The sequence below is a fragment of the Rhipicephalus microplus genome, unplaced genomic scaffold, assembly GCF_043290135.1.
Source record: "Rhipicephalus microplus isolate Deutch F79 unplaced genomic scaffold, USDA_Rmic scaffold_75, whole genome shotgun sequence".
NCBI lineage: Eukaryota > Metazoa > Arthropoda > Arachnida > Ixodida > Ixodidae > Rhipicephalus > Rhipicephalus microplus.
In genome coordinates, this window is record NW_027464648.1 from 94292 (window position 1) to 118371 (window position 24080).

General features: G+C 44.8%; 1 long non-coding RNA gene across 4 annotated transcripts in view; it reads right to left on the reverse strand.

Annotated features, from left to right (window-relative positions):
- Positions 1–5635: 5635 nt before the first annotated feature.
- The window catches only part of LOC142790171 (uncharacterized), a 34935-nt gene continuing 16490 nt past the window's right edge, over positions 5636–24080 (reverse strand). Inside the window, exons 2-5 of one of the 4 annotated variants that reach the window (XR_012889388.1) lie at positions 20865–20930; positions 17940–18032; positions 15119–15188; positions 5636–5770 (exon numbers count right to left, since the gene is read on the reverse strand). This is a non-coding gene — a long non-coding RNA (uncharacterized LOC142790171). Of the gene's footprint in view, positions 5771–7695; positions 7798–12444; positions 12509–15118; positions 15189–17939; positions 18033–20864; positions 20984–24080 lie in introns of those variants that run through there. The other 3 variants (XR_012889389.1, XR_012889387.1, XR_012889390.1) reach the window with 3 other exon arrangements.

The window sequence follows — 24080 nt, forward strand, 5'->3', positions numbered from 1 at the left end:
GATTTTTTTCTGGTATGTTGTTGTAGGTCTATTCTCTGTTTGTCATAGACGTCGTGTGTGTTGTCCTGTCCTTGTACAGTTCTCCTCACACTCCACGCACAACAAGCACTCCCGATTATAGTCCTTAATATTTTCATTTCACCAAGCTTCACGTTCAGTGAGAATGAAACACCTTTCCCTACATGCTTCATTCTTTCCTCAGATTTTTTAAGATAAAAATGAAATTCTATTTTATGAAACGTTTGAACAATGGAGCTTTCGTTAGCAGTTATTATTTTTAGTAGATGCGACCTGTCTCTAGTGTCGTACAGTGCATTTTGATAGTGAATTTTTCAGATAAGTGTACGATGTAGGAATTATCCTCATTGACTATTGTCTTTCAAGGGATACCCCAACGCACTTTTTGTCTGTCTGTCTGTCTGTCTGTCTGTCTGTCTGTCTATCTGTCTGTCTGTCTGTCTGTCTGTCTTAAGATCCTTAAAGCATGGGTCTGTCCGTTCCTTGTATGTATTTAGTAGTACGTCGCCACCGGTGGCACATACACGCTCTAGAGCGGGTATGGTCCACAGTAGGTGGGAGACGGGAGATGGTTGTACTTGTAGTGTTCACTAAAAGGACGCGCGGACGGACGGACAGACAGTCTAGAAGAGAGACGGACGGACGGATAGACGCACGGATAGGCAGACAGATGGATGAATGGACTCACAGGCGGACGCATGGATTAATGCACGGATGGTCGCGCGGATGAACGGAAGCATGGACGGACAGAAGCATGGACGGGTTGTCAGACGATTTGTAGTGAATGATGCCTGTAGCTGACAAATTTAAAACTAAATGACAGTACTTGTAGTTGATGATGCTTGTAGTTGATAAATTCCAAACTAGATGGCGCTACTTGTAGTTGATGATGACTGCCACGAACTGTTCGCCACCGCTAAACAAGCGCTGCCAGCCAACGCTGCGCGCGCCTTCTATCTTATCTCCATCTTCCCCTTCCCTTACCTTTCGTTCTTATAAAAACCCAAGCCGGACAATAAACGCTTGCTTTTTGCCCTGGCCACTCTGTTCTTGGATTTCGGGGCGCGGCTCAGCCGCGGCTGCCGGTTATAACAGTGGCGACGAGGATTTCAACAAAGAACCAGACCCAGCTGCTTCCTGAAGGCGGGCAAGCAGCCACCACATCGACAGCCATGAGTCACCGCCTCCCGGAATTCAACGACGACACAGATAAGTGGCAAGCGTACCTCGTGAAGGTTGAGGCTTATTTTGAAGCAAACGAAGTCACTGATGATGCCAGGAAAAGAGCCCTGTTGGTTGCCGCACTTGGGTCGCGAACGATTGATGTACTATGCGGTAGAGTGGCACCGCAGAAGCCAAACGCACTAGGCTAAGATGCGGTAGTGAAAGTTCTAAGCGAGTATTATGACCCACGACCAAACGAAATTTCAGAAAGCTTCAAGTTTTTCCACCGAAACCAGCAGGAAGGAGAGTCTGTTCACGCATTCATTGTGGAAATACGGCGCCTAGCGCATAACTGCAACTTCTCGTCCATGCTGGATAGGATGTTAAGAGACCGTATCGTGTGCGGGGTACGTTCAAGAAATTTGCAAAAGCAGCTGCTCGCGAAACCTGAGCTGACATTACAAGAAGCAGAGGCACTTGCGTTGGCGGCAGAAAGGGCAGAGTTATATGCGGAGAACATAAATCGAGAAACGCCCCCGGTAACAGTGTCGGCAATGAAAGAGCAACGCTGGGTGTCGCGAGGCCGGAAAAAAAACGAAGACGGAAAGCCATGCGAGTGCTGCGGAAAGCGTAATCATAAGCGCGCGACCTGTTCAATGCGTGGGAGGCACTGTTACAAATGTGGAAAACAAGGGCACTTGGCACGCATGTGCCAAAGGATCGACAACGCGTTGAATGTAACAGCCCAAGCCACCGACCGTGATAGCAGCGCGTCGCAACTTTGGTCCGTGACATCGAAGAATTCATTGGTGCCACCGATTCAGGAAACGTTCACGTGGAACGGCGTAAAGCTGAAGATGGACGTGGATACCAGCTCGCCCGTATGCGTCATTCCTAGAGCAACCTACAAAGCCCACCGTCATCAATGGCCGAAGTTGCAGGAGCCGAAGATTAAGCTGGCGTGCTATTTGGGGAAGCTACCCGTACTCGGAGTACTGTCAATGCGTGTATGCCACAAATCGGCGGAGGTTGATTGCAACCTAATCGTCTTGGACTGCGAAGGTCCTCTCCAGTGCGGTCGTAATTTGCTGCAGAAACTACAAGAGCAGGACGCAGCAGTACTCCACGTAGCTGCGCCACCACTCGGGGCGAGCCCGGAGTCTCCGCCCGCGCCTGCTGTGTTGGATCGCTACTCCGACCTGTGCACGGAGGGCGTACGACTCATGAAGGGCCCACCGGTGCGCCTTCACATCAAGCCTGGAGTGACGCCAAAGTTCTTCAAGGCAAGAAAGGTACCCTACGCTCTGTTGGATAAAGTTTCAGAGGCATTAGATCGACTCGTGGCAGCTGGCATTATATCACCAGTGACGCACTCGGAATGGGCTACGCCCATTGTTCCAGTCTTAAAGAAAGACGGCACAGTTCGCATTTGCGGTGACTTCAAGGTTACTTTGAACTTAGTATGCGAGCTGGAACAATACCCGCTGCCTCTTATCGAGGATATTTTTGCGCAATTAGGTGGGGGGGAGTGGTTCAGCATTTTGGATTTGCGCGACGCCTACAACCAGATCCCGCTAGACGAAGAGTCTCGCAAATTGGCCGTGGTAAACACTCATAAGGGCCTCTTTTGCTTCAACCGCCTCCCGTTCGGGATTGCTTCAGCACCGGCGATATTGCAAAGGCGGATTGAATCAGTCCTACAGGGATTGCCTGGGGTGCAAGCGTACCAAGATGACGTGTTGATAGCGGAAGAGGGTGACAGCGAAAACCGCAATCTGATGGCTGTGCTCGAGCGCTTCCGTGAACATGGCATTAAGCTTCGTGCTGATAAGTGCCGCGTTAGCGAGCCCTCTGTTACTTATCTAGGTCACCATATTGACGCGAACAGACTGCATCCCATGGAAAAGAACGTGGATACTATCAGGCTAGCCCCCTCTCCACAGAACGTCTGCGAGCTACGCTCATTTCTGGGCATGGTAACCTTTTATAACAAGTTTATGCCCGACTTGTCTACCATTCTAGCGCCGTTGTACAAACTGTTGAAAAAGGGCGCTAAGTGGACGTGGAGCACCAACGAAAAGAAAGCCTTTGTCCAGGTGAAAAATGCGTTGTGCGCGGCACCCATACTCACTCATTTTGATCCGAACCGTGAGCTCTTCTTAGAGTGTGATGCGTCCCCATACGGAGTTGGTGCTGCACTTTTTCATCACACCGAAGGCGAGAAGCGACCCGTAGGCTTTCGATCGAGAACGCTGACAAATGCCGAAAGAAAGTACTCTCAGATCAAGCGCAAGGCGTTAGCCTTGATATTTGGTGTTACCAAGTTTAGGGACTACCTGTTGAGCCGAGAGTTCACTCTGGTTACGGATCACCAGCCGTTGCTGGGCCTGTTAAGGCACGACCGTCAGACTCCCGTCATGGCGGCAGCCAGAATACAAAGATGGGCGCTACTACTTGGTGCATACAAGTATAAACTGCAGTACAAGCCGGGAAAATTTATGCTGAACGCGGATGCATTAGGCCGGTTACCCCAATCTCTTGAACAGGAGCTGCAGGACGACGAGGATGCGGCCGAGTACGTCCTCATCGTGGACCAGTGGGACGAGCCGGCGGTGCCCATGAAAGAGCTTCAAGCCCTCACGCAGTCAGACGGCGTACTGTCAAGTGTGTGCAGATACGTTATCCAAGGTTGGCCACAACGCACTGCGGAGGAAGGCACAGAGATGCGGGAGTATCACAAAAGGCGGAACGAGCTGTCCGTGCAGCATAACTTGCTTCACTGGGGTCATCGTGTTGTGGTTCGGGCGGAAGCCAGGAAGAAGCTACTGAAGTTATTACATGGAGCTCATCAAGGAGTTTCTGCAAAGAAGGCAGTTGCACGGTCAAAATTTTGGTGGCCAGGCTTGGACCACGATATTGAGCGCTTAGCCGCTGTGTGTCAGCACTGCGTACAGGCGTTGCCCATGCCACCCGCGCAAGCACCCATTCGCTGGCCAGAGACGCAGGAAAGATGGTCGCGATTGCATGTCGACTTCGCAGGTCCGATCCAAAACAAGATGCTTCTTGTCGTCGTGGACTCTCACAGTAAACGGATTGAGGCCATTCCCCTGGCTCACGCGACCTCGCGCAACACAGTCGATGCCCTGCGAACGCTGTTCAGTAGATTCGGTCTGCCACACACAGTAGTGTCTGATAATGGTACGCCATTCACCGGAAGGGAGTTAAAGGAGTTCTTGCAACAGAACGGGGTAGTTCACGTGCGGGCACCCCTGTACCATCCAGAGAGTAATGGACTCGCCGAACGTGCGGTGCGAACCATCAAAGACGGACTAAAGAAGTGTCGGGACGCAGACTTGTCAAGGGCGCTGGCTAGAACATTGTGCCGCTATAGAAACACGCCGCTTCCGTCCGGGCGCTCACCATCAGAAATGTTGTTGGGTTACCAGCTCCGCACCCGATTAGACATGTATTTTCCTCCCAGGAGCCGAGCAACAGGGGATGTCCACTCTGCTGACAGCGCTGAGTGGAACTTCGCACCGGGAGATCCTGTGTACCTTCGCAATTACGGCCGTGGTGACAAGTAAACACCTGGGAAGGTCCGGTCAACCTCTGGTGCACGCATCGTGTCTGTCGACACGGAGAACGGGCTTGTTCACCGGCACATGGATCAGCTCAGGCGGAGAAGCATCGAAGAACCGTCGAGTCCAGAGGCTCTCACTAGTCCCCAGATAAGCCCGGACCCTCCAGTACAAGATTGCGAAGCTCCAACGGCTACTGGCCCCGGTCTTCCGGGCCACCCGCCCTCAGAGCTAAGACGTTCCACACGTATCAAGAAGCCAGTGGAGCGTTATGGATTCTAAGGAAGAAGGAATGCCACGAACTGTTCGCCACCGCTAAACAAGCGCTGCCAGTCAATGCTGCGCGCGCCTGCTATCTTATCTCCCTCTTCCCCTTCCCTTACCTTTCGTTCTTATTAAAACCCAAGCCGGACAATAAACGCTTGCTTTTTGCCCTGGCCACTCTGTTCGTGCATTTCGGGGCGCGGCTCAGCCGCGGCTGCCGGTTATAACAATGACAGATGCGAGACGTTATATTATAAATGATGTCACATACAGCGCGTGTCATTGGTTGAAGGCAATATTTCGGCGATGTACACTAGGGGGAGTGTTGTAATAAAATTCGCTCGCTGTTGGCGCGCGCTCGGATTCATCGAATGGGAGTGTTGGTGAGTGGTTAGAAGAGGAAGAAGGCACCTAATTTCTGCAGGCCGGTAGGTAGCACGAACTAAATACGGAAATTCAAGGTTTACCGAGGATTCCCTCCGGAGCTTCGCCCACTCGTCATCATTCACCCCGTGGATATGCTGTGGTTTTTTGGACTGTATGTGACTCAGAACAATATATTCGCTTTTGCAAAGTAACATCAGAGTGAAATAAAGATACATTTGGAGCACTTATTTCTTGCATGATATGCATACCTTTATTTAAATTGAAGTGACAAACAAAAATATAGGTTTAAATTTGGAGGTTATTTGGCGTTACACTCTATCCTGATGTGCGAATATATTTGTAAAACCATTGTATATCCCCTGAAAAGTAAAACCATTGTCAGTAAGAAAAGAAAATATTGCAGTAGCTATAGTCTACATACCTGTAGAACTAATCGCTTACCATCATTAATTTGTACGCGTTGCTGAATTACATCTTAGTTTTCTCCAAACTTTGGCATTGTGTGCTCTCAGGTTAGACATTATCTTCATTGTTTTATAAAAAATACACTTCTGATCGTGGATTCATTGCTACATATATAATGCAAAAACATGTAACATAGCGCTTTCAATCATACTTTGAATAACGTAATATGTTGTGCAAGTAATGGTGCCCTTATCATGCTTCACAGCAATCGCAGTTTCAACGCAAAAGCTAAGACATGACTACGATTGCAGTGAATTGAAGTGATGTAACACTCAAACATATTTGATTTTTCGCAAGGTGTTATCACTCTGCTGAGCCCTTTTATGAGAGCAAGCGCCGCACCGCACCTGGCTTGTCAAAGTACGCACATTTTGTCGGGCCCCGTGAAGACTGATGTGCTTTTCGACCGATATAGGTAAGCGGTGCGTTTTAATTGCAAAGTGGTTCTTTGGAGACAAATGAATTTAGGGTAATCTATCTATCTATCTATCTATCTATCTATCTATCTATCTATCTATCTATCTATCTATCTATCTATCTATCTATCTATTTATCTATCTACCTATCTATCTATCTACCTATCTATCTATCTATCTATCTATCTATCTATCTATCTATCTATCTATCTATCTATCTATCTATCTATCTATCTATCTATCTATCTATCTATCTATCTGTCTGTCTGTCTGTCTGTCTGTCTGTTTGTCTGCCTGTCTGTCTGTCTGTCTGTCTATATGTATGTCTGTCTGTCTGTCTGTCTGTCATATGAACACTCTCGTAGTCTGCCTGAATTGACAGTGCGCACTAGACTACACATGAGGGTACATAAGTGTGTGCCGAAAGACATTACCAGGTCATTACACAAATAAAATCGGACAGATCCCATTTATTATGAGAATAGATGTTATGCGAAGCGTGTGACTGTGGTGTAACTGTGTTGACAGTGGTGTAAACGTTTATCGAGTGAAACGTTACAAAACGATGCTCAAGATATGTACAAATGCAGTATGCACAGAGAGATGTAGAACATCTGCTTATGTCTACACAATAGCGTTAAAGAGGTCATTTCGCTGAAATTCTGGTTTCGGCGTCAGTGTCGAGCAAGCGTTGTTGGTTATGACCGCAAAATTATCATCTTTTGCGCAACCGAGAAATCAAGCAATATGGAATGTAAATCATTTAAATATTCCGTGTCCAAGTGAGAACGGAACCCCGTTGCTTTGCGTGGCAAGCAGGTGTTCCATGGCAAAGCCGTGCGTTCATTTAGAATTACAGTGAAAATAACATCTTCTGCTTGAAAATGCAGTGAGGATAAGGTTCCTATTTTACTAACACACGCGTCCTGAATACAGACTTCCCAATACAACATGTAGTATTGCAGTAACATTGCGTGGTACAAGTGTACACTGCCATCGGGCGTCACTACATGTGATTATCATAATGACTTCACATTTTAAAGCTAGCCACACGTTACGAAAGGTAGACACGTTATTGCATGTACCCTTAAGTCCACCTAATCGGTACATAACAAGTGCTGAAAGAGTTTTTGTGCTTGACTCCCACAACGCATGAGATATGACATAAAATATTTCTCTCCTTTATTATCAAAGCCTTTGCCCGCCATAAAGAACGTACGATGCCTTGAGTGATTACGCTTACGCTAGTACTTAGCATGGAGCCTCAGGCGATGCTACTACTAACACTGAAATTGCACCTCAAGTTTTTATGAAGTTATTTCCGCAATAATTGGCATTCACAAAACAAAAAATGAGCGTACTTATTTAAATAACGCTGTCGATTAAAAGCTGATTTTCCTTACCACAGCTGCATAAGCACTCTGTTATAGCATCTTTGCAGATAGGCATTTCAGATTTCGAGCAATGCATCTTCGAAGCTCTCAGACAATTTTCTTTATGTGGTACTAGAATTGAAGAAAAGTAATTAGCCCACGTAAGAAGACTGATACCTCGGCATTTTGGTGCCCTCTTTTTGTTATTTATTTTGCAGTACTGTACAAATCTTCTAATTTGTGCAAACGGAAGTGTTCAGACATGGGTGTAGGTATGTTTTATGAGTTCTCTTTACACTATTTCAGGCACGGTAACTTGTGAAGTTGCTGAAGGCCTAGCGCACAGTCGATTCACAATAGAATAACGAGAATAACTTTTGTGACACTTTATTTCTAATTTGTTTTCGTTAGGCGCTGAGGTGCACAATAATAAACTCCATGCTAAATTCGCTATCCCGCATTTTTACAGTTAAGTGGGGGAGAGTTACGTTTGTAATATGTAACATAAATATAAGTATTTGCCCTTTCGGTGCTGCTTGATGTCATTTATTTAACAAACTAAAAAAAACCCCATTGAACCAAGCGTGCTAAGTGGTGCAGTTTTATGTATTTCAAAGAAATTAAAATGTTCAGAGATTCCTATATAAATATATATCGAATGCTTGCAATAATTATCACAATTCCCCAAAAAATCGCTAGCAATTAATCGAGGAAGAGAGCGTAGATACTTGAAGTGTTTACGGAAAAAAACTGATGATATTCATATTCATTTATGAATAATTATTGTTTTTGACTTACTGCATGCGAAATTTATTCGTGCTAAACGAAAGCTAGCTATTGTCTGAAAAAGCATTGCATGATAGAGTCGTTAGACAAGTTAAAAGTTTGAGGGGTCTTCACATTAATATACATCGGTTTTACTGTGAAGAGTACTTACACAGATCATATTTTTAGAGGGTGCAAGGAGATGGTAAATGCGAAAGGTGGCCTTGAATCACAAAACATCATGTGTGAACAAAGCCCACGGGGCGATAGAGAAAATTATGTGTAAGCAATGCTGATAAACTAGGAAAGCTTGCGCTGGCTAGTGTTTAAAAAAATTGCCTTAATCAGGAGTATATTCAGAATATACTGTTGAAAAAGTGTTTAATTAAAAGAACCCAGCATAAGTTGGTTCTACGCCCTGAAATTTTCATCTGAAAAATATAGCACATAAAACGCGTCGGACAAGATCTCTAAAGGTTTGCGTCACCAATAAGTTGACCATTCTACCAAAGTGTATGATGCAAGTTGTTCACTTCTGGTTTTTTTTCGAACACAGTGGTCACAAATACTGGCTCTCTGCCTAAACGAACAGTGCTGCATATATCAGAGTAGCACGCATATTCTATTACGAGGAAAAGCTGTCGCAGGAAATGATTATAAGGGAGGGTCAGCGAAGGTTGGTGGGCTTGGTTGGCTGCTCCTCAGTATCCTGGGAAAACCCAGCATCTTGAATCGGGAGGGGGGGGGGGGGGGGGAGCGTAGAAAATAATGTTCTAAAAAGTATCATCAAAGATAATTATTGACGAATGAACAAAAATTATAAGTTTCATCACGGAAGTGAACAATCAAATCGAATAGGAAAACACTAAATGTGTACGAAGTAACGCGTCGAGGTAACTGCATTACTATCGAAGAGTTGTTGATTGGTCTAATTGGTTGTTCATAACTAGACCTAAAGTGTGAATTGAGGGATAGGGTTACAGGAACATGTAAGGACGGGCGCTAAATTTCAACTCGGCCTTTTTCGCGTATTCAACAACACAATTTTGTTTGGAAGCCCCTAATGGTGTTGCTTATCGTTTCGGCGCAATAATAAACGATGAGAATACATTACGTAAATATGTATGAACCGTATGCTCATCCCTGTTAAGATAAGCCACACGCGATCACTCGTAGTTCCTCATAGTACAAAGTTTCCACAGAAGTCATGCAGCCTCTCCACTCTTCTTTCCATAAACCTTTCAGGCGATGTAGGAGTTCTTCACGTTTTCTCACTGCATGAGCCGCATTCGTTGGCTGCCCCGAGATTCTTTCCCTTCATCACAGAACATATGACGCGTCTGTTGATATTATAGCTCTTGAAATTTAACCAGAACCGCATGATGATAGCTATGGGGAAACTTCGCCTCGAGTGCCCGTTCAAATCATAAAACTGGTGTAAAAAAATTGGCTGATCCCACGTACAGTGGGAATCGATGATATGCGAAGCAAGAATAAGAAATGCTGATATGTAACTTTAAAATCAGCACAACGTTACGTGGTAGAGGTAAATGTAGCCCTATATTACTTCCACCTCATGATTATCATGCTGAGATAGGTCTTTTACTTTCGTCATCTAATTACTTCACGTGATAGTAAATTTAGTATATGTGGAGCAGGCTAAATGACCGCGAGCACGCCATTAGCGTGGTATGTTGTCATGTTCTTACATAATATGCGTGTCAGCATTATCAAGATTGCACCAGCCATATATTTTGTCATTCATTGACGTCACGTAACACCAAATATGGGATACGTGGAGATAGCAAAATAGCCGCGAGTGCATCATGAAGAGCCAGAAATACTCCAATGTAGCGTTAAGACGCGCGCACGCTGGGCACAGTGACGCTACGTTAGCAAAACGAGAGTACTGTATTGTCTGACGCCAGGTGCAACAGGCGCGACCAGCGTCCATCGGCGCGGCCCGATGGCGACCGGCGCGAAATTCCCGTCGATGCGTTACCCAGACAACACTGCGTCTCCTTTTTTTGTGACAGAGGGACGCCGCACGCGCTGAAACGCGCATGCGTCAAAGCAACACAGCATGGCGCGCACCTGCGGGTATATGACAAGACTGGTGCCTGGTGTGGCAACGCCGGCGTGACGCGACAAAATGGACGCCAGCGAGCAAGCGCACCGCGTCACGTCGAAATATATAAGGCCCTTGACTGTGGCATGTAGACATGGTCTCACATGATACGCATCTCATGATTATCATGCTTGCACCGCTTACATACGTTCGTAATTCATTGACGTCACGTAATACCAAATTTGGCATATGTGAAGCTAGCGAAATGGCCTCGAGCGCATCATAAGTGTGGCATGTAGTCACGTTGTAACATGACAGGAATGTCTTGATTATCATGTTTGGATGTGTCATTTACCTATGTCGTCCGTTCGCGTCACGTAATACCGAGTTTGGTACATGTGAAGCTAGTGAAACGGCCGCGAGTGTATCATGAGCGTGGCATGTAGTAATGCTGTTACATGACACACATCTAATGATTATCATGTTTGCACCAGCCACATACCTTTGTCAACCATTCACGAAACGCAATACCAAATTTGATATATGTGACGCTAGCGAAACTGCCGCGAGCACACCATGAGCGTGGCATGTAGTCAGCCATGTAATTACATGACATGCATGTCATGATTTTTATTCTAGGGTCTGTCGTTTGTGTTCGCCATGCAATCATGTCAGACCATATCAGTTTTGCAACATGCCATGTGAATAAAACCACCGCAAGAGGTGCTGGACCATGAAATTTGAATCATGACATTCATGACTTACATGTTATTGCTTTCATGTAATGACTAGTCAAATATATTCTTCATACGGTTATGTTATGCCATACCAACTTTGGCATCGATACCAATATTGAAACAGACAGGAGAGCTAGAAGTCGTAGGTGGCCAGATAGATAGATAGATAGATAGATAGATAGATAGATAGATAGATAGATAGATAGATAGATAGATAGATAGATAGATAGATAGATAGATAGATAGATAGATAGATAGATAGATAGATAGATGGACAGATAGATAGATAGATAGATAGATAGATAGATAGATAGATAGATAGATAGATAGATAGATAGATAGATAGATAGATAGATAGATAGATACGCTCAAAGGGTGCGTAGTTCGATAAGAAATGTTTAGCATTGAAAACTACTCATGCAAAAACCAGCCATGGAAGCGCAGAAGTGTATGTTCGTTGATGGTGAGCTTCAAAATGAGGTGAGATTGATGGTGAGATTCAAAAATGAAGAATACCTGCATAAGAACCGAGACAATTACAGCCAGAAGTTTTGGGCATACATAAGGACACTAGAACCAAAGAACACTCCTCAGGAAGATCCACTCATACTACTGACTGAAAATAGCATTCCTCTACGTACCAAAGAAGAAATTGAATAACACATAAATAAACATTTTGAAAATATGCAAACCAATCAAGTAGATCTATCACTCCACATCAGCAGTAGAAAGAAGGACAAGGCCAGCACACCTGAAGGAGAACTGACGGGCCCGATTTCTAAACTAGAACTAAAAAGGCGCATAAATGATCTCAAGAATCAGAAGGCAACAGGACTAGATGATATGCGCAATGAATTCCTGAAAGCATTCAAAACAGAGGCAAAGGAAATGCTATGTGGCTGCCTCAATGATATTTTGGCAAGCAGAAAAATATCAAGAACTTGGAAAGAAAGCCGCGTAAAGCTGATCCACAAGGGAAAGAGAAAAGAAACAAGTGACATTCGGGCTTATCGTTCCATAAATATACTGAGTAACACTGTAAAACTCTTCGATACAGTCCTGAACCACAGGCTACAAAATTACTGTGAAAAAAACCTTAATCTTATTAGAATCTAAAAATGGATTTCGTCCAAACCGATGGACAAGTGACCATATTTTCACCCTAACCTAGGCAATAGAGCTGAAAAACAGGAACAAATCTCCACTTTACCTGGCATACCTGGATTCGCAGCAAGCCTATGACTCAATGCCGCACTCACGACTGTGGGAGAAGCTAGAAAAAATTAACATCGAGAAAGACTTCATCAAATTACTACAAGCACTATATGCAGAGTGTACAGCAGTGTATGAACTGGGCAAATTTAAATCTAGACAGGTGAAACAAAATATTCGACTCAAACAAGGGTGCCCACTGTCGCTAACACTATTCAATATTTACATTAACAGCCTACTAGAACAAATCAATAGAGAAGGACAGGGGCTACATCTCTGCACCATAACAACTGAGCGCCAAGAAATATACACAAAAATTTCATGCTTGGCATTCGCTGATGACATAGTATTATAGGCCGAATCCCCAGCGGACCTGCAGCACCTCCTCGACATCTGTGTTTGCGTAGTCCATGAAGATTGCCTCAAATTCAACACTGACAAAACACAATGAATGGGCATAAGCAGCACTGACAAAGACACAAAATTCACCATCCAAGGCAACGCCATCAAGAGAACAGCAACATACACATACTTAGTCATAACAATATCAGACCAAAAGAATTACCTTGACAAACACCAAGAAATGCTACTAAAAGATTCCAGCCGCCTAAAAGGTAGGGTGTGGCACTTGTCACGGCATTCCTACAACCCCTACAGGGTAGGACGCGCACTTTAGAAGACCCTTGCTGTGCCTGCAATAACCTACGCAGGTGACACACTGGCGTACTCTATCCAAACAGTGGGATGTTTGGACTGCCACCAAAATGAACTTGGGTGCTGGCTAGTGGAAGGCAGCTTTCCAACAGCAAACGCAGCTGTAACACGGGAGTTAGCCTGGTCAACTTTCGAAGGACGCGAAGCAAGGTCCACAATACAGTATGCGCGCCGCATAAAGTTCCTACCAGATACAAGTTACAGCCAGCGCATGTACCTGCACCTTCGATACAGGGTGATAAAAACATGGTGGATGAAACGACTGGCTTCTCTGGAAAGTAAATTCGGCCATAACGCGAAACTAGAAGAAGCGAAATCGGAACGAGAATGGCGTCAAACAACAAAAAAAAAAAACACTGTCACCGAAGTCAGCACAGAGAGGTGGCGCACATCGGCGGCAAAAAAACGGAGCCTGCAGTTATACCTCAAATACAAGCTGGCTCCAGATGGTGAGCCAATTTACAGGGGCGACCGGGAAAGCGCCCTCCTGTTCCAAGCCAGGACGGGGTCTCTGACCACGCAGCAGTGGCGTTGGGAACTGTTCGACGCGGACCCGTCGTGCCGCATATGCTGTGCCATGGAGGAAACCATCCAACATATCATAATGGACTACCAGCGACTCGGAGCAAAGGAGCACCCCAAGCTAAGCCTGGTGAAATATCTGGGTCTCTCAGAGGATTCCATCGACATCCGAGTCGAGCACACCTAGAGTGCCAAGCGCTGCCTAAAACTCTGGGACAGACTGTGCAGGCAGGTGGACAAACACCCCGACAGAGTCCAGCGCAGCAACGACGCCACAGAACACCTACACGACACCGACGCCATTGGATAGATTTGGCTTGATTTGGCCGGGGCACGTTTTATCTGGTGGCGAATCTAACAATTTACTACTAGACTTTTTTTTTTCTTCTGAACAGTGAAGTTGAAGACGTGTGTGTGCGTGTGCTCGCGTGAAGTACGTGTGGAGCACGAAGTTTTGGCTGTTGGCGCTGCGAGCACCTGCCTAGTGATGTGTGTGTGCGTGCGTGTGCGTATGGGTGCGCGCTGAAGCGCATAACATTTTGTCCTGTGGCGCTGCGTACGCCCGCCCTGTGCCACAATGGATTAGGACCACCTACTTGCTTACTTACTTACTTACTTACTTACTTACTTACTTACTTACTTACTTACTTACTTACTTACTTCAAGCGGAACAAAAATCAACCAGACGTGATGCAATAGCTTGTAAACAAGTGACGTCATTTTGTGTGCAGTAGCGCGAAATTTAATCTGGAATTACTTTTCTTAGACCCCTTATCGCTAACGACTCGCGCTAAGGTGATTGCCAGCGAGTCATCCACGAGTGCGCTTCAAGTCGACGCCAACTAATCTAATGTGGACTCATTACTGACTAGTGATGTTTAATAGTACTACCGTTCATTTTGCCTCAATTTTACAACAAAACTTAATCTTCGAACTTTTATTTGCCATTTGTCGCATCTTCCAACGATGAATTAAAACTACCAACAGCGTAGGAGCGTATACAAGTGGTATCTTCGGCATAGATTATTTGTTTCACACATACGTAGGTTCTTTACCTTGCACAATGCTTGTGATTTTCTGATTTAAGGGGAAGAAGTGAGGCCTAGTCACGCCAAATTGTTAACATTTTAGTTTTATTCAATGGTTACAATAACTCAAATTTATTACACAACCCGAAATGGCAATAAGAACAAAAACATCGGTGGACACTCAATGTGTTACGCCTTTCTTTTTTTGCATTTTGCTCCGATAAAATACTGATACGCATGCGAATAAAGACATGTTAATTGTACCATGATAGATAACTTGGCAATCTGCTCACCGATAACGCGAATAGTAGACACTGCATGCTCAAGAAGGAAACTGGGCTGCGGGATTATTGAGGGATGAAAGTCCAGCGAGCAGTGCATATCGAACCATTGTGCTTGTCTCTTACCTAGAAGACATGGGTCACCAGGCATACGTTTGTTTCTATTGAATCCTTGTACAGCACATCGCTCCTGCAGCTACCAACGAAAGCAGCCAGCGTTAAATGTAATTCGCCTCGTTCCATTGCCCATTGGACACTGCACTGACAACGCTCTCCAAGGATGAAATGCACCTAACAATTTCGCGTACAACAGAGTACGCAAGCGTGCGCAAAACACTAAAACACGGGAGGGGAGGGGGTCTCTTCGCAGACGAAGCGGGCCTTGCGATGAGTACCCATGTAGTGCAAGGGCTGCACTGAGTAATAACAGCATTGGCAGAGGACGCTAGAAAAAATATTTTTCGTAATATAAAAACCATCATAAATTGTTTGTTCTTTACACCTATGTAATATTGCTGGGGAAAAGAAATCTCAGTTGTAAAATGATTGCTTCTACTTTAAATAAAACTTTGTTTTTCACTATTAGTGTTTGTTTCCTCCACACATAGTCACACTTCAATCGCAGCTCCCTTAACTCCCCATGATGATATCGCTGGCAGTAGGTTCTCAACCGCTTTTTGCCCGAGCCTTCGCAACTATTTAAAAAGCCCTTGCTATTGGCCAATCGAAGATATCAGTTGCTGACGTTCGCTTGCATAACCTGGACAGTCGCAAAATATATGTTCGAGCGTTTCTGGCAACCGAGAGTGACCACAATTGTGACCTGTGTCGTTACAGCCAATCAAGTGGGTGTAACGTCTCGTGTAAGCCACACCGAGGCGAATGCGGTGGATAATGCATGAGACGCTTCGCTTTATTTATTTATTTGTTTATTTACAGTACTGCTACTCTCCTTCGAGAGCGTGGCGTTTGGGCAATACAGTAATTTTTCACACACACACACAAAAAAAAGGATGTAGACGTAAAAACATGCAAGCATTATAACAAGACATGAGGATCATGTAACCATTGAGCAGTACGGAAGTAAACGTTAATTATGTTATTAATACACAATGTATGCAATAATCAGAAGATACAAAGCAAGTTATACATTCTACAGAGCTGAAACCATGCCGAAAGGCGATAGAATTAAAATACATGATTGAAAAAAGGAACTTATGTTAGCATTGGTATCGTGAGGGAAAACATAAATAGAACAGTTGGGACAGGAATAGCAAGTACTAAAAGCATACTTCAAAAATAGCTATACTACTGTGAAAGGAACATTGAAAAAGGCGTTGCTTTAACTAACGAACAGCAGATCTGTTGTGAGGCATACGGAACTTCATTTCCGTTGTGAGGCAACTTGTGAGGCATTGAGGCATACGGAACTTCATTTCCGGGTCCCATTTGTGCAGCCGCTTGTGCTGGTGTTCTGGTTTGTGCAAGTGCTCTAAGATGGAGTTGCGCATTACGCGTCGAAGTAGGATGTTAGTATCTTGTCGAGAAAATGTGATGCACACTTCCGGTGCATTATTTAAAGCTCTCTTAGCTCCAGCGTCCGCCTCTTCTTTGCCCATTATGCCACAATGAGCAGGTATTCATTGAAATGTTACATGATGTCCATTTTTTGTAGCAATGTCAAGGAGCTCTGCTATTGTAATCGATAAAGTATGATATGGACCTTGTCTCATGAAGCCATCGATGGTTTGAAGAGCAGCTTTGGAGTCGCACAGTATCGTTCATATATTAGTCGACCATTAACAGATGAGGTTGTGTTAGGTCCTTGGCCTGACGCCAGCAGCACACATGTGGTTATACGAGTCGTTATTGCTTTCTTAGAACCCACTAGACTGGATGCACGGCTGTAGAGTTGCCCAGCCTAATAAGAACATATCATCTTTTACCTTACCATCGTCATTCATCACTCTTTCACTCCCCAGTCACCCTTCCCCAGTGTAGCATAGTAGGCCAGAGCAAACCATAGCTCAGGCCAACCTTTCAACCTTTCTGTAAATGAACTTTCTCCCTCTCTTGCTATTGGTATAAACGCGATCACCCGAGCATCCGGTGCAGGCAATGTGGTTTTGGCAAGGGTCTCGCTTCACTGAATGTACACCACTGCTGCACTCACGGAGTCCTCCCAAGTGTGTGCTCGCTGTTGTTTACACGACCCTCTTACATGCCCGAGTTCCTGTATGAATTTCAATTGAAACAAGTCTCCAAAGGAAGTGCGAATAGCTTTCTTGGCATCTTGTCAAGAAAGCAGCAATTCAATTATCGGTGTTCTTTGCGGAATCGCCACTACATTCGCCTTCACCTAAATTTCGAGAAAATGTTGAAATCAAGCACCCATAGCAAGTGCTCTGTCTTCAGTTCTAAGTAGAACGTATTCACACACTTCCAATTAATTTGCCCTGCCGCGATGGTCTGGTGGCTAAGGTACTCGGCTGCTGACCCGCAGGTCGCGGGATCAAATCCCGGCTGCGGCAGCTGCATTTCCAATGGAGGCGGAAATGTTGTAGGCCCGTGTGCTCAGATTTGGGTGCACGTTAAAGAACACCAGCTGGTCGAAATTTTCGGAGCCCTCCACTACGGCGTCTCTCATAATCATATGGTGGTTTTGGGACGTTACACCCCACATATCAATCAATCAAATCACTTCCAATTAATGAAAAAAGTCTGGGTGCCCACCACTAGTTATGACACTTGCCTCGGCTCCATGAGTGTTCAGGTCCTAACTACGTCTCACCAGAAACATTTCTATGGTTTCATTTATTTATGCACCTGACTATTGAATACCAACGCCGCCGAAGGACTGCATAGGGTTAACTAAGGTAGCATCACTGTAAATTAGCTCTCATGTAAATTTCCTTTGTAATTACAAGCCAAAATGCAAAATACTTACTGCAACCTCGGAAATAGATTTTGCCATAGTGCATCGTACACAGCCGCTTATCTCCAAAATTACAAGACGTCAGACTCCCGCAGCGTGGTTTTACTGGGGGGAGAAGGCAAGAATACCATGAAAAGGCGTATAGTTATGAATGTGTCACGGTATTTGCTGTGCTAAACAATGATTATATTATCTCTCTCAGCGACAGCATTGAAACTACGAGGAAACATCGCACCCGATTGCTGCAAAAAGAACATGGTAGGTCCGAAAACAAATATAATAACTTAGTACCTTTACTTCTAGCTGCTGATAGCAAACACATGCTTCTACAATGGCAGCTGTCATTATTCTCCACATAGGCTGCTTCTTCCCATGGCTCAAAGACACAGGGCGCATGTCTGAGGCATAAGAAATATTATAATACGAAAGTAGCTGGTGTCTTCGCACAGGAATTTGAGCGTTTATTCCGTGATGTTTGAGCACATGGGTGAAAGAATCAATGCTATAGCAATAAATTATAGTGTCACGCGAAAAACGGAAAAGAGCTCGCAACTTGCAACGCACTCCTCAAGCAGAAGGAATGAACGAAAAGGAAATACACCAAAGGAGCGTGAGCTAACAACTGTCCCAACTTCACACTTAAAGCGCGCTGCTCAAACACAATGAAGGAGGCACAAAACGAAGGCACAAAGATACATAGAATGAGCGAGAACTAACAACTGTCAAAATAATCACTCTTCAGCGTATGAGTAGCGCACTCGTTTCGGAAACGTGGCTGCGGCAATGAGAGAAGTGACTTTCATTTTTTCTCCAACTTGAACTCAAACTTGCGGCGAAAACAGAAGACTTACGAACAGCTCTCATCACAGCACAAACGCACACGCCCCTTAACTCGCCCTCACACCACCAAGACCACCGAACGTAAATTGTGCGTATAAGTAGATCCCCGTTAGTAAGATGAACGTAGACTCTGTGGCTGAGTTGATTCTTGCTTCAGCACGAGGGGGTATTACGTTTGACTCACGGCGAAGAATTTTTTTGTTCATGTCTTTTTTTCTTTGCCCACTGCTAGTGTTTGTTTTACAAAGTCATGCCTTGAGAGAAATACGTCAGTTGAGACGCGGTAGAAACTGACCTAAAGCACTTTCCTGTGAAAGATAAGCAGAATAAATCGTATAGCCACGCTTAGAGAGAATAAAAGTAACGACAATTTCATACGTTGCAACGTTTTATCGGGGTATAGTAATTAAAAACCAAGAGACAAACTACGGCGAAATTTCATGAGTATTGGTAACGGCACTTAACGCGTTCGCATTACTGTTGCAATGTAGCAGCGGTGGTACATTGGCAGCTGTTAGGCCAGCTCATTTGGTACTGATATGTTTGAAGCCGTCGCGTGAGGTGCAGTCAGTGTTGATTATCACAAGATTATCTACAGATTCTGTAAGGCATTTCTCCATTTCTCTGCGATCACATATTACTTGTACTTGTAGCAGGTAGGTAGACTCTCCCGCTAGCCACTTTTCGAGAAGAAACCTGGGAAACGCTCTCTTAGTTTGAACAAAACCAGAAACAACCGCCAGGCCTGTGTGGAACGCGCAGCACTGTTGGAACAAAAGGAGGAGGAACGGCCTTTCAGAGTCTTTTTTAAATACTCTTTAGGTAACTATCACGGATAACTGTAAGGTACACACTACGCCGTAAATTATTGTGTAGGCAGGCATTCACTATGCCCTCGTTCGACATTCTTCGAAGAAGCGTGATGGTGCGTGCTACACACTTGCAAGAAACTTTGTTCATTTTTTTCTGCTGTGCTTGATGACGATGAATTATGGCAGAAGCTTTTTTTAATCTCCACAATTCCCTACAGTGTGCATGCGACACAGTTATTATGTGATGAACAAGTTCGAGATTTTGTAAGCGCTTGCAGCATTCGACGACTCACACTTTGCGCAACTCGCGACATGTGACACCTGATTGTTCCTTTGGTGCTCTAAAACACTTTATCACTCATATGAACGCGATTTTTTTCCGACATCAGACCTGGCTAAGGCCGGTTCACAAAGTAGCTTCAAGCACCAGGGTATCTCTGTGGTAGAATTTGGGGATGGCACGCAGGGGACCCGGGCTCAAATCTCATTGTGTCCTTGGTGGTTTTTTATTTACTATTTGTTTTTCATATTTCGTGCGATAGTGGTTAGGGACACTGGCAGTGGCAGTGGCGGAGAACTACGGCGTGCACTTGAACCCTGTCGTGATCGCAAAACAGCTTTCACTGTAAAAATGGACTCGATGGGCATTTTCAGCAGCAACAGCCGAATGAAACAAATAGTTAGGGAAGTGAAGAAGAGCTCAGCGAGCTATATGTATCTCTTTACTGCATTAAAATGTGTGCCTAGATGGCGAAAATTATTCTCGTCCCGCCAGATGGTCATTTTCACCAAAACATGGCCTCAGAGCCTACACATACAAACACCGATAACACTCAACAAGAAAGCGTAGAGGTGAGCTCAGTTATCTAAACGTGTATAACTGGGCATGCTGATTAATCGCATTGCGAGAACAACGAGAGCTCTGAGATTACCTCAATATATCATCACATACATCTAGAACAGCTTCCCTCAAAGGAACTTCTGATTTATTTTGAAATGTGTGTTTATTCGGCTGAGTAAGGAAAACGAAGCTGGTAGAGAAAAAAAAAGCATCTGGACGACGGTGCGTCTAAAACTGTATCACACTTAATTTCCCATAGGGTGGGGTAAATTTAATTATTTGCCTATTTTTATGTTTTTAAGCAGATGTATCGTCATTGTCAAAATACATTACAGAAGGGGGTGGTGGATAAAAATAAATACACGAACTCACTGGAGTGGTATACCAAGTATTTCAGAAGATGTATTCTTTATAATTCACTACAAACAAAATTAACGCACTTACTTGGAGATTTCAATGACAAAGAGTGGACAATCAGAACAGCAATTATCCATTGGAAAGCAAGCATTCCTGCAAAAAAGAGGCATAGATAACTGCTTGACTGGGTACTTATATCGTAACTGAAGACAATTGTAAGTACACGTTGATAACCTACAATTGGCATCTTTTGTTGGCAGGTTAATAAATCATGTCTCTAAAGGGAGGGGCAATGTTCATGATTGTCATAAAAATTGACGCAAAGACAAATTTCGAAATCTCCTCCAAAATGAAAACAAATATTAGGATTGCGTAAAACACGCACAAACCTCGCAGTGGGAGCAGCCCTCAATAAACAGCAAATTACCTGCCACGCCCTAAACTTGTCATCGGTTTGCTAAGTAGCAGAATACCTATAGTGTTGTTTGCTATGTGTGCTTTTATAGAACCGCATACTTTTTTGATGCTTTATTAGATGATTATTTGGATGATGATAGTATTTATGAGTTACTTTGGAACCAATTTTGGGGAGTATGAAGCATAAAAAACATATGTTTGATTGTTTACGAAGCTCTGAGCCGTCGTGACACTTGATAGCGTCTTTTTCATAGGAAACTTCAAGCGCGGCCGTGGCTCTTTGCCAAAATAATTGAGTGCCACACAAAATGCTTGTGCAGATTCCACTTGAAAACCGTCCGTTCTTCTCAATTAACACTCAATGACGGCGACTGGTCTAAGTGAACAACATCACGAGCAATATAAAACATATTAGCTCATAGCGCACTCTGTAAAAACAACTGCGGAGCTATAAACATCCAAAGAGTTATATACATTGCAAATAAAATTATTTTTCACCTGAGAGCAGCTGTCTATATTTGTTTTCAATTCAATGGTTCAGCTTCATCATAGCAATTTGAAAGCTGAAAGAGCATAATCGCGCACAATAGCAGTCCGACTAACAAAGTTTTCAAGTTAGTGAAATTTCGAAAACAGCCGAAACACTGTGTAAAATGAGAAAATGAAAATTTATGGCACCTAATTTGTACTAAAGTGCCGTTTAAGAATATCACCACTTCTATGTTACTGCTACATCAACAATCTTCATCAGGAATATAACTAATGCACGCTTCAACACCGGCATACTGCAAGTGATTGTTATCAAGGAGATGGGGTTTTTGGAATGACGGATTTCAACCAAGACGATTTGCGAATCAGTGCAAGATACATTGTCAAAATATGTTTAGCTTCTGTTTTATAATAAATTAAACAAGTTTATTTTCCTTTCTCTTGCGCACGGAGCTTTTACGTTATTGAACTTTGAATATGAACATACTAGTAGGCCATGTTCACTAAGCAATATCTTGTGTTATAGCTTGATACGCCTCGTTTAGCATAAATACCTATGTCGGCGTCAGCGTCATTGGTTGCGAGTGAAAACTCATTTTAGGGGCGAAGCTCTTCATAGCGGCACCCGTTCGTCTCCCGTAGTATGTAAAAAGTAAAACATTTTGACCTCCAAGGTGGTGCCGCTGAGAGACTTCTGTGCGTTGTTGAACAATAAAAAATAGTGCTCAATGTACATGTCAATGGCTGCTAATGGGGAATGAGAGACAGAAGCATTCGGCTTTTAGTTGACGCGCAGGCTGCGATCATCTTTAGCAGCCATTGGCATGTACATTGAGCACTATCTGACAAGAAAGGGTTGCTACGTTATACTCGCTGGGTGTAATCTAGTTAGCTTTAGGAAGGTTTAGCGAGCGTTGAGCCGCAGTCAGTCAGTCAGGCAGTCAGTCAATGAACTTTATTTACAAATTGTCTTGAGGAGCCGATTCCCCTCAAGAGGGAGGGTCGGCTGCGGGCCGCACCCACGTGGGGACAGGAAGAGCGAGCCCCTCCGCCAAATTGCGGGCCCTCTGGACAGCCCGGATTTGGACCTCTCGGTCCGAGCTGGTAATTGCCGTCCTCCAGGCAGCTTCTGTGCAGAGAGGCTCGCCATCGCGCAGCGCCGCGCATTGCCAGAGCATGTGGGGTAACGTGCAACGTATCTCTTCGCAATGAGGGCATTGCGGCTTTATGCTGTCGATAAACTTGCTGTACACTAAAGGCGACGGGTAAGTACCCGTTTGCAGCATTCTTAAAGTGACTGACTGGGCCCTAGAGAGTTGCGGGTGCGGGAGCGGAAAGCTACGCCTGGCCAATTGATAATTTTTGCAAATTTCGTTAAAGGTGAGGAGCGAATCAAGCTGCCGGATGCCATCCCCAAAATTAGATGCCGATTGCCCGTCACGGTGGGACAGTTCGCGTGCTCGGGCATGGGCAAGCTGATTGGCATTGGGGATAACAGGGTGGACATCCTTGCCCATGTGGGCAGGAAACCAGGTGATGTGGCCATCGATTCCCGTGCAATGTGGTCTTTTGGTATGAACATAGGCCGCCTGCTCACAGACTGACCCGGTCATGAACGCTCGTGCAGCAGCTCGAGAATCAGTGAAAATGCGCGTGCGCATGGGAATCGCCACGGCCATTGATTGCTATAGCAGCCTGCTCTGCCCTAGCCGGCGTGGTTTCTCGAAGAGATGCTGCTGTGAGGATTTTACCGTGAAGGTCAGTGACCACAGCCACGAAATTGGATGTGCCGGGATACTGTGCTGCGTCAACAAACGCCACAAGTTCAGGGGTGGCAGCGGCGGAACTGAGGAGCGACCTAGCCCTAGCGGCCCGGCGGCCGACATTGTAGAGAGGGTGAACATTTCTAGGAATTTGTGAGACCGTAATCTGCTCCCTCAATTTGGGTGGAAGTTGTATCTTTTTGTCTGCTACCATAGTTGGTTCGCAGCCCAGAAACTCCAGGATGCGTCTCCCAGCTTTGGAAGAGGACAGTCGTGCAGCTTGTGCTGTTTGTTGGGCTTCTGCAATCTCACTAAATGTATTATGCATACCAAGAGCCTTGAGATTTTCCTCAATTGTGTTGTTTGGAAGGCCCAAGACCCTTTGAATGCACTTTCGAATAATCGCATCCAGTTTCCCTTGTTCTTTCTTTTCCCACCTATGCGCTGCGGCAATGTAATTAATGTGACTCATAAGAAAGGCATGGAAAAGCCTCATGAGGTTGGCCTCACAAAGCTCTCCACGCCTGTTAGACACCCGAAGTATAAGCTTGACCATGCTCTCCGCTTTTGCCGCAATACGAGTCAGAGTATGAGAGTTACTTCCGTGCTCCTCCAGGAACATGCCTAATATCCG